General features: G+C 40.6%; 1 non-coding gene across 1 annotated transcript in view; it reads left to right on the top strand.

Annotated features, from left to right (window-relative positions):
- The window catches only part of LOC136866978 (uncharacterized), a 60,525-nt gene that overhangs the window by 17,041 nt on the left and 27,081 nt on the right, over positions 1-16,403 (top strand). Inside the window, exon 2 of the transcript XR_011017903.1 lies at positions 9,598-9,654. This is a non-coding gene — a transcript (uncharacterized protein). The remainder of the gene's footprint in view (positions 1-9,597; positions 9,655-16,403) is intronic.

The following is a 16,403-nucleotide window of genomic DNA, read 5'->3' as shown; positions in this document are numbered from 1 at the left end:
CGAGGACTAAATTATGGTCAGTGCAGAATTCAACCAGCCGACTTCCTCTTTCGTTCCTTTGTCCCAATCCAAATTCTCCTACTGTGCTACCTTCTCTTCCTTGGCCTACCACTGCGTTCCAGTCTCCCATCACAATTAGATTCTCGTCACCTTTGACATATTGTATTAAATCTTCTATCTCCTCATATATTCTTTCAATTTCTTCATCATCCGCTGAACTAGTAGGCATATAGACCTGCACTATTGTGGTGGGCATTGGTTTGGTGTCTATCTTGGCGACAATAATTCTTTCACTATGCTGGTGAACCGCTGCCCTATTTTCTTATTCATTATTAAACCAACTCCTGCATTACCCCTGTTTGATTTCGTGTTGATAATTCGGTAGTCGCCTGACCAAAAATCCTGTTCTTCCTGCCAACGTACTTCACTTCTACCAACTACATCTAACTTTAGCCTATCCATCTCCCTTTTCAGATTCTCTAACCTACCACAACGATTCAAACTTCTAACATTCCACGCTCCGACTCGCAGAATGTCAGTATCCATCTTCCTGATGATCGCCCCCTCTCGTGTAGTCCCCACCCGGAGATCCGAATGGGGGACTAGTTTACCTCCGGAATATTTTACCCGGGAGGAAGCCATCATCAGTACATCATTCATACAGAGAGAGCTGCATGTCCTTGGGAGGTGGTTACGGCTGTAGTTTCCCGTTGCTTTCAGCCGTGTAGCAGTATCAACACAGCTAAGCCATGTTGAGTATTATTACAAGGCCGTATCAGTCAATCATCTAGACTGCCGCCCTTGCAACTACCGAAAGGCTGCTACCCCCCTTTCGATGAACCATTCGTTAGTCTGGTCTCTCAACAGATACCCATCCGATATGGTTGCACCTGCGGCTCGGCTATCCGCATCATTGGGACACGCAAGCCTCCCCACCGCGGCAAGGTCACATGGTTCGTAGAGGAGGCATGCAATTATATCCCATGCAAATGGACTAAAGGACGGCCATACAGCCGTGAAGATATATGTATACTCCTACTAGACAACTATTTCATCCCTCTGAAATTGCAAATCCTAATCTACGGTCTACATCACTTGCATGCAATTTATATATTTACATTGAACTGAAACTGCGACTCTAACACTTCAGAATGGTACTTAACACTTGTCTGGTACAGTCCAACATCTCGCCTCCAGCAGGCACAGCATAGGTCCTTAGTGGGTCATCACGGCAGTGTCCACACCATAAAGTTTGTAGTTCGATTGTAGATTGTAGATAGGTTTCTCTTATGATGAGTTGGATCACGTTCGTGTTGAGACGGTCTCGAAGTTCATAATGCATCAAATAGATGACCACCTGTGCACGTGGATATGCTCCTACGGATGACGGCGTCGCTGGTACATAACACAAATGAGGGGATTTTACTTAGGGTAACTGTGTTAATTTGTGACACATTATACTGCTATACAATCAAATCAAACTCATGGGCTCGAGTTCCCTGATCAAACGATGGTAATGTCCCTGTAGCCCATTGCTCTCCCCATTCGTTTCTCAAATCCACTATCAGCAATTAGGCCCTACGTGGTAGACGATCTGAATTTCACTTCATTGGTTATTTGGTAATGTCAAGTACGTTTTCAACTCGGCCTATTTTACACTAGTCTCTATGGGATACAGAGTTAACTATTGCACTAGGGTTTTATTAGCTGATACTGCCCTTTTCGAATTCACTATTAGTGAGCCGCTTGTTCGTCTCTCATTTTACCATTTAGTATCATACAGCTAGCAAAGCTTCTCCACGATTTTACGACATTGCTAAACTCGTATACTGAGGTCTACTGAGACGTCGCCTACCAGCGTTTAAATTACACATTAATCGCTCCCATGTAGTTTATTCTATGGTTCCACACTTCACATGAATAATCACCGTCATGTCCTCGGAAAGTACGACTACCTCCTCACATTTACGTACAGTTATATCAATGTTGATATTATTATCATTATTATGAAACTTGTAGACACCAACAAATACCCAGTGAATTTCACACACTTTATAACAAAGACTTGTTGAAGAGTCGCTCACAACATACACAACGTCACACTGAAATTGGAAATATTGAAGTACTGTGACTATTCTGAAGCGGTGGCCTTAAATAGCGAAACTGTGTTAGACCTAGTGGAGAGGGTAAACTCCACCCGCTTCTGAAAATTCACTCCGCTGGTCGGCACTTTCCATCATTAATTGTGATATCAAATTAAAGCTCGTTCACTCCAGTTTTCACTGATCGATTCTCATTACCATAGCTTCGTGCGTTTTGATGTAATCTCCATAGCGTCCTTTGGCGGCTACAAGTGGGAGGGGCTTGCACTTAGGAAGCTTGCGAATTTGTTCCCGCCATCCATTTTTACCATCTGGCAAACACCTGTTAGAGTATTTGTTTGCTGCATACTTGTTTACATTTCCATTGCATACAACACTTCTTGGTGTGATAAATCTGCATAAATTCTGCCGATCATATGAGCTTTGACTCTTACCTGATTTCTGAAACAGTTGAAGTCTTGTGGACTGGTAGTTTTCGCGGCAAAAGAGTGAAGAAATTATATTTTTCTAGGGTTGAGGGCCATCCTTGTGACCTAGATATCGGTGTGGATACTTTCGTCCCTCTCGCATCTGACTGAGAGCGCTTTCGCCCGCAGACTAAAATATGTCTCGGTGCAGCAAGTACGCACAATTAGAGTTTGACCCATGGAATGAACAGCGCACGACTCGTATCCCAGGGAGGGTAAACGTGCGCTAACTTGGGCGCTAATTATCGTATAAGAGCACGGAAAACGACATATTTGAACGGTAGAATGCCATAATATATTCCTGATGATATGATGAACGGTCACAGTACAACACTTGTTTCATGACATAACCTCACACACAATACGATCATTCGACTACGTAAAGAATAATACTAAATGGATGTACATCACTTCATAACCATACATACAAGTAATAATAATAATAATAATAATAATAATAATAATAATCACAATCGTAAAATAATATTAATTCGAGCTCGATACTTGCATTAGTCACCCATGGGTGAAAGAATATTGTTTTCAAGTTATGTTTATCACACTTGCTTCAATATCCCCCTTATAACTTGAAACAATTTCCACACTTGTCACACTCTCTTTGGTCCACAGCATTTAACTACATACAGAATACCTCAGTCACACAGCCCTCCTGTTGGTGCTGTCGAAGTCCATAGTTCGCAACCCGACGGTTCCATTGGGAACCACCACCTTCCCATGGTGGGTCCGCTGGTTCCGGTCGACGGTGTCTTAAATCCACAGGTCCTCGCGTGGCGATCGAAGCTCCGCTGGCTTTTTCTTCGTTCGTACCTTGGTGTTCTGTCAGGTGGCACCCTTATTTGGTGGTTGTTGGTTCAGACCCCATTGGTTCTCTGTCTCGTAGAGGGGTTCCACTGGCTGTGTCTTTGCCATTGCTGCCTCCATCTCCTGGGACATTGTCTGAGCCTCCCCATAGTTCTGCTCCATGCTGAACATCCTCCCTGGACAGTTCACGGCTTACTGCGGCTGTCGAGCACCTTGCTCTTGGTGTCATGCCGGTAGGGCCCATTTAATGTCGCATTGTCTGGTTGTTCGGTCTCAGCATCCAACACCCACGGCGTTCCATCGGCGCGCTGCGCCCCCTCCCGCAGCCAGTCTTGGCAGTCGGCTCCCGGGTTGTGGACACCACCGCACCCGCCGAATTCTCCCACAGCTTCCTCCCAGGTCGAACATGACTGCGGGCTGCGTCTTACCTCCATCTCCTGCCAATGAAGTCCAGCGATCAGGTATTCGGCTCTCTCTTCTGACGTCAATCCAGTCTTGAACTGGGCCCCGATTTTCTCCGAGTTTTCCAAACGGGGCCCGATGTTCTTCTCAAGTTTTCCAAACTGGGCTTCAATGTTCTTCTTGAGATTTTAGCCTGGGACTGAATGAAGGAATTTAACTGTTCAAGCATCACCATGGTCCTCTGGTAGTTCTTCATTTTCAAGTTCAGTAGATTCTAAGATTACTGTCCACGGTTGCCAGGTAACATATCCACATGACGCACCTGAGATGCTGTCAGTTGGTACAATTAATTTTATTCACATATATTCACAAATTAACACAAACATACTGGTAACCTTAATCATAGTATCACAACATAACACTTCACTTCGAGAATATCAACAAAGCCACCAGTATTAAAAACAACTACCAATCACTGCACTTGGAGATTACAACTTTGAAACACAGTCTTCGAGCATACAAATTTCTGTGCTCGAAGAACAAAGTTGAAAGCAGATGACTGTGTAAAATGTCACTTCAATATGGAGACTGCAACTATGGCATGTCAACACAAGCATAACTTCCAATCAATAACTAACTTGTACCGTCAAGATCATCTCGTTAAATATATACGTGGCTGGCCAGGCTTCTAGAAAGTTACATTACAAAATATATCTTCGTGAAAATTCTGGAGTCTAATACATAGGTTATAATGTATAGAATATTCTCAATCATTCTCGTGCCTATTACCATTCTGGAAGTTACAGTGTGTTTCACAATAATGGATTACAATTTATATGTACAGGTAAGAATAAATTATAATATTAATTCACAGGTATTTACATTAACAGAACTGATATAAATGTCTATGTACAACACGTGTTTCGTGACAACCTCACACACAATACGATCATTCGACTACATAAATACTAATACTAAATGGATGTACATCACTTCACAGCCATACATACAAGTAGTAATAATAATAATAATAATAATAATAATAATAATAATAATAATTTGAGCTTAATACTTGCATTAGTCACCCATGGGTGAGAGAATATTGTTTTCAAGTTATAACTGTTTATCACACTTGTGTCATGTGTCGTTTCCTTTCCAGGGACATTTCCTGAATCTTTCTAGGCTCCCTTCTCCACATTGTTCCCTGTGACCAAAGAATAGTAGAATTCTTTGTTTACAAATATTTGGCAGTGTAACTCCTTTAAAATAGACGTGGTATGGAAAACTGTTCAAGGAGTGTGAAACATCCTTCTCCAGCACTATGTTTTAAAGCCACAGATTTTCTGTTACTCCAAACAACAAAGGATGCCCATCTCAGCCCCAAAGAGGAAGATGGAAAAGATTAAAGTCCAAACCAGTATGGACTAGTAGGAGTGAGAGAACAATCTTTCCACAAATGTGACAGAGTCTTTATCATGTGCTTTTGGTCACAGCAATTCCCCTTATTTCAGACTCACAGGTACTGGTTATAACTAATCCAAAATATAACTTGACCCTCTGTGGGTGGGGGCAGTAGAAGACCTCCATGGTATCCCCTGCCTATCATAAAAGGAAGCTAGAAGGGGGACCAGAGGTTCTCAGCTTGGTTTTGCTACCACAATTCCCTTAGCTAAGTCTGGTCAGGTTCTTCACTTTCATCTTTCCTGTCCAGCCTCCCTTGTTCTCTATTGTCTCCAGTGGGATTTGCGAGGCCTAGGTAGTCTTTCATTGTCATGCCCTTCATGGTCCTTCACTTTCTTTTGGCGATGCTTTCATTCTTGGAAGCATTGGATCTCTTCCATTCTTCCTCTGATCTCCCCTGTGGGTGGGTGCGATAGAATAACACCCACGGTATCCCCTGCCTGTCGTAAGAGGCAACTAACAGGGGCCCTAGAGCTCTGAACTTTGGAGCATGGTTTGGTAACCATGGGGCTCTTAGCTGAGTTCTGGCATTGCTTCTACTTACTTGTGCCACGCTCCTCACTTTCATCTATCCTATCCGACCTTCTTTAGTCAACTCTTGTTCTTTACCGACCCCGACAGTGTTAGAGCACTCGAGGCCTAGGGTCTTTCAAATTCATGCCCTTCATGGCCCTTGCCTTTCTTTTGCCTATATCTTCATTTTTAGAAGTTTCTTATCCCTTCCATTTTTTTTATCTCTGATTAGTGTTATATTGAGAATGGTTGCCTAGTTGTACTTCCTCTTAAAACAATAATCACCACTATTCTTCCTCTGATCAGTGTTAATAGAGGACGGTTGACCACTTGTACTTCCTCTTAAAACAATGATCACCACTGCCACCATCACCATTACCACCACTTTCGACCTTGGCGTTTTCTGTTAGTAGGAGTTGTCTTATGGTATACAATAGACATGATAGAGGCTTTTTGGCTTATGCCGTGTCAAGAAAATAAGGTGAAAGAAAATCTCAATTGACGAATGAACATACCATTTCCCCTATAAAGTCTACATTCAAACCTCATTGCTTGAGAAGCGTAGACAGTCAAAATTTTCTTCTGAAGACACAGAGCAAAGTTCTCTATGAAACGTAAAGAATTTCACGTTATTTTCTTGACACGGCATATGCCCAAAAGCCTATAACGTCTATAAGTACGGGCCGTGAAAGCATCATTGGCAACATTATGGTATACGATGTACATATCTGTGCAGTTTCTTGAAGAAGTCGAACACAGAGTAACTGTAAAATAGTAGTCATGCAGAATGTAAGTGCTTCTTGTCAAAGTATTGCATATTACAAAAATAATGTGATATACTTAGAGAAAGCTTGTGATTGAGTAGACTGGGAACAACTTTTCCTTACCATGAAGAAAGCAGGAATTGATTGGAAGGATACAAGCCTCGTACTAAAGAAAAATGCCAAAATAAGAAGAGGAGTTAGGCAAGGGTGTCCACTCTCTCCTTATCTCTTCAATATGTTCATCAAAGAAGCCATCGCAGTCACCAACGAAAAAACAACTGCGATCAAAATTAATGGTAAACAAGTACACTCTATAAGATTTGCTGATGATATTGCCATACTAGCAGAAACAGGCAAAAGTATGCAGAGAATCATCAACATATCAGCAGAAACTATCTCAAAATTAATAAGAGGAAAACAAAAACCATGACAATATGTAAATACGAAGTTTGATGAAATATAAACGGGAATTTTGTTCCTGAACATCAACAGTTGGTAGGACTGGCCCCGCGCTGCTTCTATGCTTAGGCGTTGGGAGAGCTTAGAAGTTGGGAGAGCATGCTGTTAAATGTTTCCCGCCGTTTCGTCAGTAACACTCACGATGTCGGAGCAACAGGTGCACCCCTCCACTGCGCAATGCATAATTATAAAATTTCTTGCTCGTGAATCAGTTATAGCAGCGGAAATTTGCCAGGTATTGACTGCAAAGTTCGGTGATCAAACATTGTCAAGGACGTGTGTGTTTGGCATAAAAAGTTTGAGGAAGGACGAGAACGTGTGGAAAATCAGCAACACGGTCACTGTCCTCGGACCTGCATTACAGACGAAAACATTCTTGAGGTTAAAGACATTATTGACGACGATTGCTGGGCGTGAGTATCAGAAATTGCAGAACAGGTGGGAATCAGTTATGGGAGCTGTCAAGCAATCGTCACGAATGACCTACAGTTCTGTAAAAGTGTGTTCCAGGTGGGTCCCTCGCCTTTTGACCGAAAATCTGAAGTTGAGACAAGAAATGCACTGGACTACACTTGATCATCCTCCGTTCAGGCCGGACTTATCACCTTGCGATTTCCATTTGTTCGGACCGTTTAAAGAAGCTCTAGGAGGGCAACGATTTGAAGATGACGAGAGTGTTGAAGACTTTGTGCAACTGGCTGGTGACACGACTCTGATCTTTTTACAACGAGGGCATCAAAAAGCTGCCCATGCACTGGGACAAATGCATTTCCAAAGCAGGAAACTAGGTGGAAAAATAAATTGTAATTGCCTTGTGATTTTATTGCCTTGTGATTTTCAGTAAATGAATTTAAATCAAAAATAAAATCCTGTTTATATTTGATCCCTCCTTGTACAAGAAAACTCCTATCACACACTTCAAAATTGGCCCTGATGAAATTGAACAAGTGAAACAGTTTTGCTACTTAGAAACCCTGATCATGAGTGATAATCAGAGCATATCAGAAGTCACGAAAAGGATGGCAATGCCAAAGAGAGCCTTCCAAGATAAAAAGCATCTGCTGGCTGACAAACATATAGATACTCAAACTCTGGAGGCATTTAAAAACATTTGTATGGAGCATGCTTCTGTACGATTGTGAAGGCTGGACATTAGGAGTGCAAGAAAATAAAAAACTAGAGGCAATTGAGATGTGGATCTGGAGAAGAATGAAGATGGTAAGTTGGACTGAAATAAAGAGCAAAACTGAAGTCCTTAGAGAGATAGGAGAAGAACGGAATCTGGTAACTGAATTTGAAAAACTGGAAATAAAACTTATTGGTCACATTCTGCGGCATGAGGAGTTCCTTTGTAACATCACTGAAGGAAGAATTGCTGGAAAAAGAGGAAGAGGACGACCCAGAGTGTCTTATTTCAAGAACCTGCTTCTGAGGATGAAGTGCAAGACCTACGCTGAGTTGAAAAGACTGGCTCAAGATAGACATCTATGGTTGCAGCGACGAGTCTTAGCCTCTTGCTTAATTAATTTCATTATGTTCCGTATTGATAATTACCATATATCATAGAAAAGAAAAGATCCACCTGATCAATACTAATTTTATTATAAATCCTTATATAACGGAACCGGTTTTGACTCTTTACAAATTCATCTTCAGGTGTATTATACTCTTACATTAGTTACAATTTTAGGTGTTGTGCCTTGCCAAGTGAAAAGATTGTGTGTAAAAGATGTCGAATTGACATATTTCAAAGTGGTTAGTCCTATGCTCATATACTTAAGACCGGGTGAGTTGGCCGTGCGCGTAGAGGCGCGCGGCCGTGAGCTTGCATCCGGGAGATAGTAGGTTCGAATCCCACTATCGGCAGCCCTGAAAATGGTTTTCTGTGGTTTCCCATTTTCACACCAGGCAAATGCTGGGGCTGTACCTTAATTAAGGCCACGGCCGTTTCCTTCCAACTCCTAGGCCTTTCCTATCCCATCGTCGCCATAAGACCTATCTGTGTCGGTGCGACGTAAAGCCCCTAGCATATACTTAAGTATGTCTGAAGTCCTAAAACTCGTGTTGAAACTTATTAAAATGTTAACTATATAAACACACTTTGAAATATGTCAATTCGACATCTGTTACACACAATCTTTTCACTTGGCAAGGCACAACACCTAAAATTGTAACTAATGTAAGAGTATAATACAGCTGAAGTTGACTTTGTAAAAAGTCGAAACTGGTTCTGTTATATAAGGAGTTATAATAAAATTAGTATTGATCAAGTAGATCTTTTCTTTTCTATGGTATAAGGCTTAGCCTTTAGAATACAATGATGATATACTGTATTCATATAGTTGTTTGTTACCTTTCCAGTACATGTATTGCCTAAGAAGGTGATTATACTGATTTCAGTCTATTGTTCATTCATGTTAGAAACACAGCTTCTCTGTCTCCTAATTCCAGCGTTTTCCAGAGTTAATTGTGTTAGCTATGGTAGTGTGGAAATCTTGATGCCAGAAAAGATAATTGCCTTCTGAGTAGTAATTGCATTAATATTTGAATTCTATCGTGTATTCTTCATTGATGAGTTTAATTTACTTTTCTTGTCTTTTGTAATTTTAGAGAAGATTCAAGCAATGAATCGAGAGGGCGTCAAACAAGAGGAAATCCAACCTGGAAGTAAGAGTCGTTTGTTTAACTAGACTTTTAGTTATATTGTTTTTACAGATGTCATTGCCATTATATACTGCTGTTGAAGCATGATCAGATTGGTAGTTTTTCTTGGTCACATTTTTTGCTCAAAATATGTGTTGAATATTTGTGCTGTTGCCTTTTGGGGATATCGAACGCTGCTAACATTCCTAGAAATGGCTGTAGGGATTGAACACTGAGTCCAGCGTTTTAATCATGTGCAAGGCCATGGTTGGGATGTTCAGAGAGAACCTGAAAATCCTTTGGTATTTGTTATAATGCAGGTCACTATATAGTGTATATGAAGAATAAAACATGAGATGGAATGCAACTGTCATATGTAAAAACTATTATTTGATGGGATGAATTGTAATTGTACATCAACATGTTAAATTTTAAAGCAAGCAAAATTTGTGATGTGCTTGATCAATATTCCAGGCCCCCTCTAGGGACACCGTTGACCTTGAAATGGTGGTGGTGGTGGTGGTGGTGGTGGGGGTTATGTGCTCGTTTATCCCGAGTGCTGTGCTAGCTCAGGGTTACCCATGATTGATTTACCTCGGAGTAGAGCCAGACTAAAACGGAACCTTCCTGCCTCAGGTAGGGTATTTGTTCAGCGCGCGCGTGTGTGTGTGTTTCATACTCCCACGATAAGAAGCTTTGGGTCATGGCAAAGTGATGAATGGCTACTGAGGGAGTAGTCGCTAGCGGCCCATCTCCAGAACTAGGCCCCCTCCGGCGTGTCTGGCCGTTCATTGCGATGGGGTCTCTTCCAGAGGTTGACTGGGTATTTTCCTAGCTACTCTTGGGACCAAATAACAGACCTCTCTTCTTCTAACCTTTCAAAGGGTGACACCATTAGAATAGCATCTTCAAGTGGTAAGAAACGAAAATAATTTACACTTTTTGAACTGAATAGTTAATGTGAGACATAGGTACCTCTATTTCTGGTTACTTCCAGGATCGACATGAATTTTTCCTCCCTAGAGTCCTTTTCTTATTACCAATACAATGCAAGATATAGTTGATGGGAAAGTTCACAAGATAAGGAAGCTCCGTAAGGGATCTCTCTTCATTAAGACGACGACAGCTGAACAGAGTAAACGGCTACTGGAGGTTAATGTGTTTGGTGATGTGGCATTTAATTTTTTTTTTTTTCGGAATTTGCTTTACATCGCACTGACACAGATAGTTCTTAGGTGACGATGGGATAGGAAATGCGGCCATGGCCTTAATTAAGGTACAGTCCCAGCATTTGCCGGTTTTGAAAATGGGAAACCACGGAAAACCATCTTTAGGGCTGCCGACAGTGGGATTCGAACCCACTATCTCCCGGATGCAAGCTCACAGCTGCACGCTCCTAACCACATGGCCAACTCGCTCAGTGGCAGTTAACGCCAAGAAGCACAAAACTCTTGCAAAGGAGTTATCTTTCACAGTGATTTGATGAAGACTTCCTATGATGATCTGATCAGAGACCTTGAACGTCGGTGTTTCTGACATGAAGGTTAAAGAGCTATATCAGTGATGTGAGCGGTTTGATATGGTTTTGTCATGATCTTCAACATGCAATCACTGCCTGAATGATTCAAATTTGCATTGTACTGTTTAACTTTTCGCCAGTATATTCCAGCTCCAATGAAGTGTTATAACTGCCAGAAATTTTGCCACCCCTCCATGCATTGTCAAGGTTCATCAACCTATGGGATGTGTGGAAAATGCAAGCATGCCACCACCTGTGTGTGGTAACTGCATGAGTGAACAGAGTTAATTAAGATCTTACTAACTTACTTAGTTTGTGTAATGTTCGTTCTACAGAGTCCTTAGTGATCTAGAAGCTTGGCAATTTCCGACAACGAACTTGGGGATCGAGCTGAGAAAGAAGCTGTACTTTTACCGCCTAGGCTTACGGATATTTGATCTCAGCTGCACTGAACCATCGTTGCATCCTAGGAATTGGTGTGGCTAGTTATCCAAACTCCCAGTTAGCTGAGAACAATTAAGAATACAAGTGCCATGTGGCAGTCCTCTTTCCAGCCTTCATAGAGAGAGGCCGCAATTTTGTGCAGGTTGGGGATAGGTTGTGGAAGGTCTGCGCACTCTTACTTCCTGAAGAGGTTCATGTTGTGACGAATTCATTAAGGCCCAGATCATCACAGAGTACCATAATATGAAAGTATTAATTGTATCCACCTTGTTCAATACTATGTATTATGATCTAAAAGATTGATTAAATATTACAGTAACATTGTATATATGTTTCAGCTCTATTGAGCTATCATTGGTACATATTTAAAACATAAAATAATTGTCAACTTGTTGAGATAAAGAGTCTTGTTTGAAGGATTCCAGTGTTGATATTTAAAATTATATGTTTGTTAAAATATGATCATGACATAAGCGATTGAAATTGACAATCCAAGGAGAGGAGATTTGCCAATGATATTTTTATGTTATCTGAGTCTGCAGAGGAATTGGAGGAATTGCTGAATGGTATGGGCGGAGTCTTGGGTAAGGAGTACAAGATGAAAATAAATAAGTCCAAAACAAAAGTAAAGGAGTGTAGTTGAATTCAGTCACGTGATGCTAGTAATATTAGATTAGGAAATGAAGTCTTAAAGGAAGTAGATGAATATTGTTACTTGGGTAGTAAAATAACTAATGATGGCAGCAGTAAGGAGGACATAAAATGCACTCTAGCACAAGCAGGGAAAGCCTTTCTTAAGAAAAGAAATTTGCTCACTTCGAACATTGATATAGGAATTAGAAAGGTGCTTTTGAAGACTTTCATATGGAGCGTGGCATTATATAGAAGTGAAACATGGACGATAACTAGTTCAGAAAGGAAGTGAATAGAAGCTTGCAAGATTGAATAATAATTGAATAATCTATGCTGTCTGTTCTGTCGTGAATGTGAGATAAAATTTTCGCGAACATCTTTAGTAACCATCATAAAATATAGTTAATAGTGTCGTAAAGTGTCTCATTCTTAAAGTATTGGAACTGAATACCCCGTCGTGTTATCATAGTGTTCAGTGTTGTATATAGTCTGTTAATTATAATGTGGGGATATAATTGTGCAAGAGCAGTGTAAAATTTGTGACTGGTGTATGTGATAGAGACATACTCAATTTTCTGGAAAACATAGGGCCTATATCAATTTAAATTTAATGTGACTTGTGATTATCCATCAATCTGAGTGTGTGTTTCATCTGATAAAGTGAACATTTGGAAACCACAAGAGAATTACACCTTATTCGAGTGTTTCAGTTTTGTAGATATGAGGATAAACTAATTTTAGGCATTATATTATTTACTCGTGATAAGTGTGTACGACTTAGTGCGAATATCCTTGCATTAAAGACTGCGTGAGCGAGCGCGATTGTTGATTTAAACAAGTATATCGATAGTGACGGTTTACTATTTGAAATCACGGCCTACCAGATATCAAAACTGATCCAGTGTATCCAGATACGGTAAAGTTTATTTTCTATAGTCTATCTGAATAAGTGTTATCTTCGAGTCTATTTGTGTAGTGGAGTAAATATCAGCCAAACGAGCACTTCAAAATTCTTTTAGTGTGGTAGCCATATTGCTCTGCTCTGCAACGTCTTCGAGGGTGTGTTCCTAATGCCAGGGAAGGACGATACCGAGAGCACAGGAGACAACACTCCGTGCGGAGAATGTGGAAAACAGATAACAGAGACCAATGCTGCTGTGGACTGTGATGGAAACTGTCGTAAGTGGTTTCACAAGGAGTGTTCCGGAGTTAATGCGGGTGATTTCGCGGCTCTCAAAAAGCCTAGCACTACATTGCTATGGATGTGCAAGATATGCAAAGATGATTTAATTATGTTAAGACATGGAAAAGAAGAATTAAAAGCAATATGGGAAGAAATAAGAAGTCTTAAGGAAAGCATCAAACAAACGGTTGCGGAAGAGATAAATAAAGCGATGCCTAGACAAAATGAAGAACATAAGAACAGTTCTAAAGGAACCAATACTTCTGTTATAGTTCAGCATCCTCAAATCACTGCCAAGAAAAGATTGGCCCCGAAACCACCAAAAGTGGAGTCAAATAGCCACGAACAGAACATTCGAGTAATTGAAGACAAAGAAACGTCATCTGATAACACCGAAGAGGGGACTTGGACGGAGGTTGTGAAGTGAAACCGGCACCGTAGACAGGTAATCATAGGTTCGAGAAAGGCTGATGAAACTAGCAACCTAAGAGCGGCTAATAGAACAGCCTGGTTGTACATAGGCAAACTTCATCAGAACACGGAGAGGGAGGATATTATTAAATTCCTTCGAGATAACAATATATCTGATGACATTATTTGTGACCAATTAGACACAAAAGGTACAAAGAAGGTGTTCCGAATTGGTATTGGATTTGACCACCTAGAAAAAGTAAATAACCCAGAATTCTGGCCAGGGAGGATTTTGGTGAGGAGGTATAATTTTCGACCCCAAAACGACTTGGGTACAATGCTCTCAACCAAATCCCGATAAGGACGACAACGTTTTGCCTACATCAAAGATTAAGCTACTATTATGGAATATTGAAGGACTGCTGAGCATGACAAACACACTAGAAGAGATGATACAGGAATTTGATGTAATAATCCTAGTGGAAACATTTTTAACGCATGCGTGGCAAACTAGTAGACATTATTCAACATTCGTCATGGCAGAAAAACCTCCAGTAGGGAGGCCCAAAGGAGGCATTGCATGTCTGTTCACTGATCAGTTCTCACCATTTAGTGTACAATACAGATCTACGAACGTTTTAGTAGTTTGAACCAAGCCGTGTGTTTGTGTATGTGTATATTTCCAGCCAGATTTCTCATCAACTGATATTATTGAGGAAGTTAGTAAAGCTTTAACTGTGACTACTAGGGATGATGCCATTATCCTTGCCGGAGACCTAAATTGTCGCATCGATGCAGAACATCGAAAATCAACAAAAGTTTTGGACTTCTTAGAAGAGGAAGGTCTTCGGTTGGTGAATGCCTCTGACATGAATACCTACATGTCTCATGGTGCTAGCACAATAGATCTGGTGTTTATAAACTCTAAGTTTGTGTCGATCAAGCAGGAGGTTATTCTCGAGGCGCAACGGAAACACCTACCAGTTGCAACTTCCTTACAGCTGGAGAATAGGCCTAGTACGCTTGATACAGTTAGAGACCGTACAAAAATAAGTAGAAAAAGTAATCCGTCTCTTATCTGTGGTGAAGATAATCAAACGATACTTAACCTATTACGAGAGGGTAATCTTAATGAGGCTGCATTATATCTAGAAGTGCTGCTCTAGAATGCTACTCTACCAACAATACCTGTGGTCAGGAAATCTCAACCCTGGTTCACCAATGAATGCTATAAATGTCGTAGAGATGTGCTGGAAGCATTACATACAGCCCGAAGAGAGAAAACAAAAGAATTCCTTGAAATATATGCCATTAAAAGGAGAGCATACAAACTACTACTAAAAGAAGCCAAAAATCATTATAGAGAGAAAGAAGAAAAGAAACTTATAGAATGTGCCAGTCTAGATCCTTACCTGGCTCTGAAGCCTAGACAACCGAAGTTCTCCAGGAACTTACCAATGGAAGTTTGGGAAAAGCATTTGAGTGCAGTGCTTCAAGAGAGAGACACACGACCTACTAATTATTTCGTGCCAGTTTTTCAAACAATCCCTGAAATCGACGAATTTTCAATTAATGAGGTTGTATCAACTATTACAGCATCTAAAGATAACAAGGCATGTGGCCCAGATCACATTTTTAATGAACATCTTAAAGCTGCTCTCCCAAAATTGGGTGAATCCATCACTCGCCTAATGAATGAATGCTTGCGGCAAGGTAGGATACCAGACAACTAGAGAAAATCTACTATTAAAATGCTATATAAAGGCAAAGGTGATACCGCAGATCCCAACTCATATAGAGGAATAGCGCTAGAGTGTACTCTACTAAAGACTTTAACTTCATTAGTGGGTAAACGTCTCATTAAACTGGTGGAAAATAACCTACCGGAGTCGCAATTCGGATTTAGAAAAGGGAAATCAACGACTTTAGCTATCCGCTGTCTCCAGAATGACATAGAAGAAGCCTTAAAGAAACCAGGGGGTAAATTGCATGCCATCTTTATAGATTATTCGAAAGCTTTTGACACCATAAGCAGAACCATACTGTTAGAAAAAGTGGAGAGTTTCATTGGTAGTACGAACTACCTTATACCGCTGATTAGGAACTTACTGCTCAACAATTCAATAGAAGTAGATGATGGCATTACCAAATCTATTATTTTGGAACAAACAACCGGGGTATTACAGGGAGACCCGTTAAGTCCTTTATTATTCATCATTGCGACAGCAGACATAGTAGATTTGGTAAACCAGGAAAGCGTCAAACTATTAATGTACGCTGATGATATGGTCTTAACATCAACGTCAGAGAAGGAACTCCAGGAATCATTCAACCAAATAGTAGGCTGGATAAAGAAAAATGAGCTCAAACTGAATGTAGAAAAAACAGTGTCCATGACGTTTAGAAGAGGGGGACCTCATGGAATCTTCTATTATGAAGACCAAGAACTTAAGACCGTAAAGCATTTTAAATACTTGGGTGTAATTTTTCAAACCCAAGGTAATGTTTTCACCCTCCATCTCATAGACCGTCTAAATGCATCTATGAAAGCAATATCTGACATTAAGCACCTGAGAAACTTGT

Source organism: Anabrus simplex, chromosome 3 (assembly GCF_040414725.1).
Source record: "Anabrus simplex isolate iqAnaSimp1 chromosome 3, ASM4041472v1, whole genome shotgun sequence".
In the NCBI taxonomy this organism is placed as follows: Eukaryota; Metazoa; Arthropoda; class Insecta; order Orthoptera; family Tettigoniidae; genus Anabrus; species Anabrus simplex.
The sequence above is the reverse complement of the archived record's forward strand: the minus strand, read 5'-3'. Positions and strand labels throughout refer to the sequence as shown.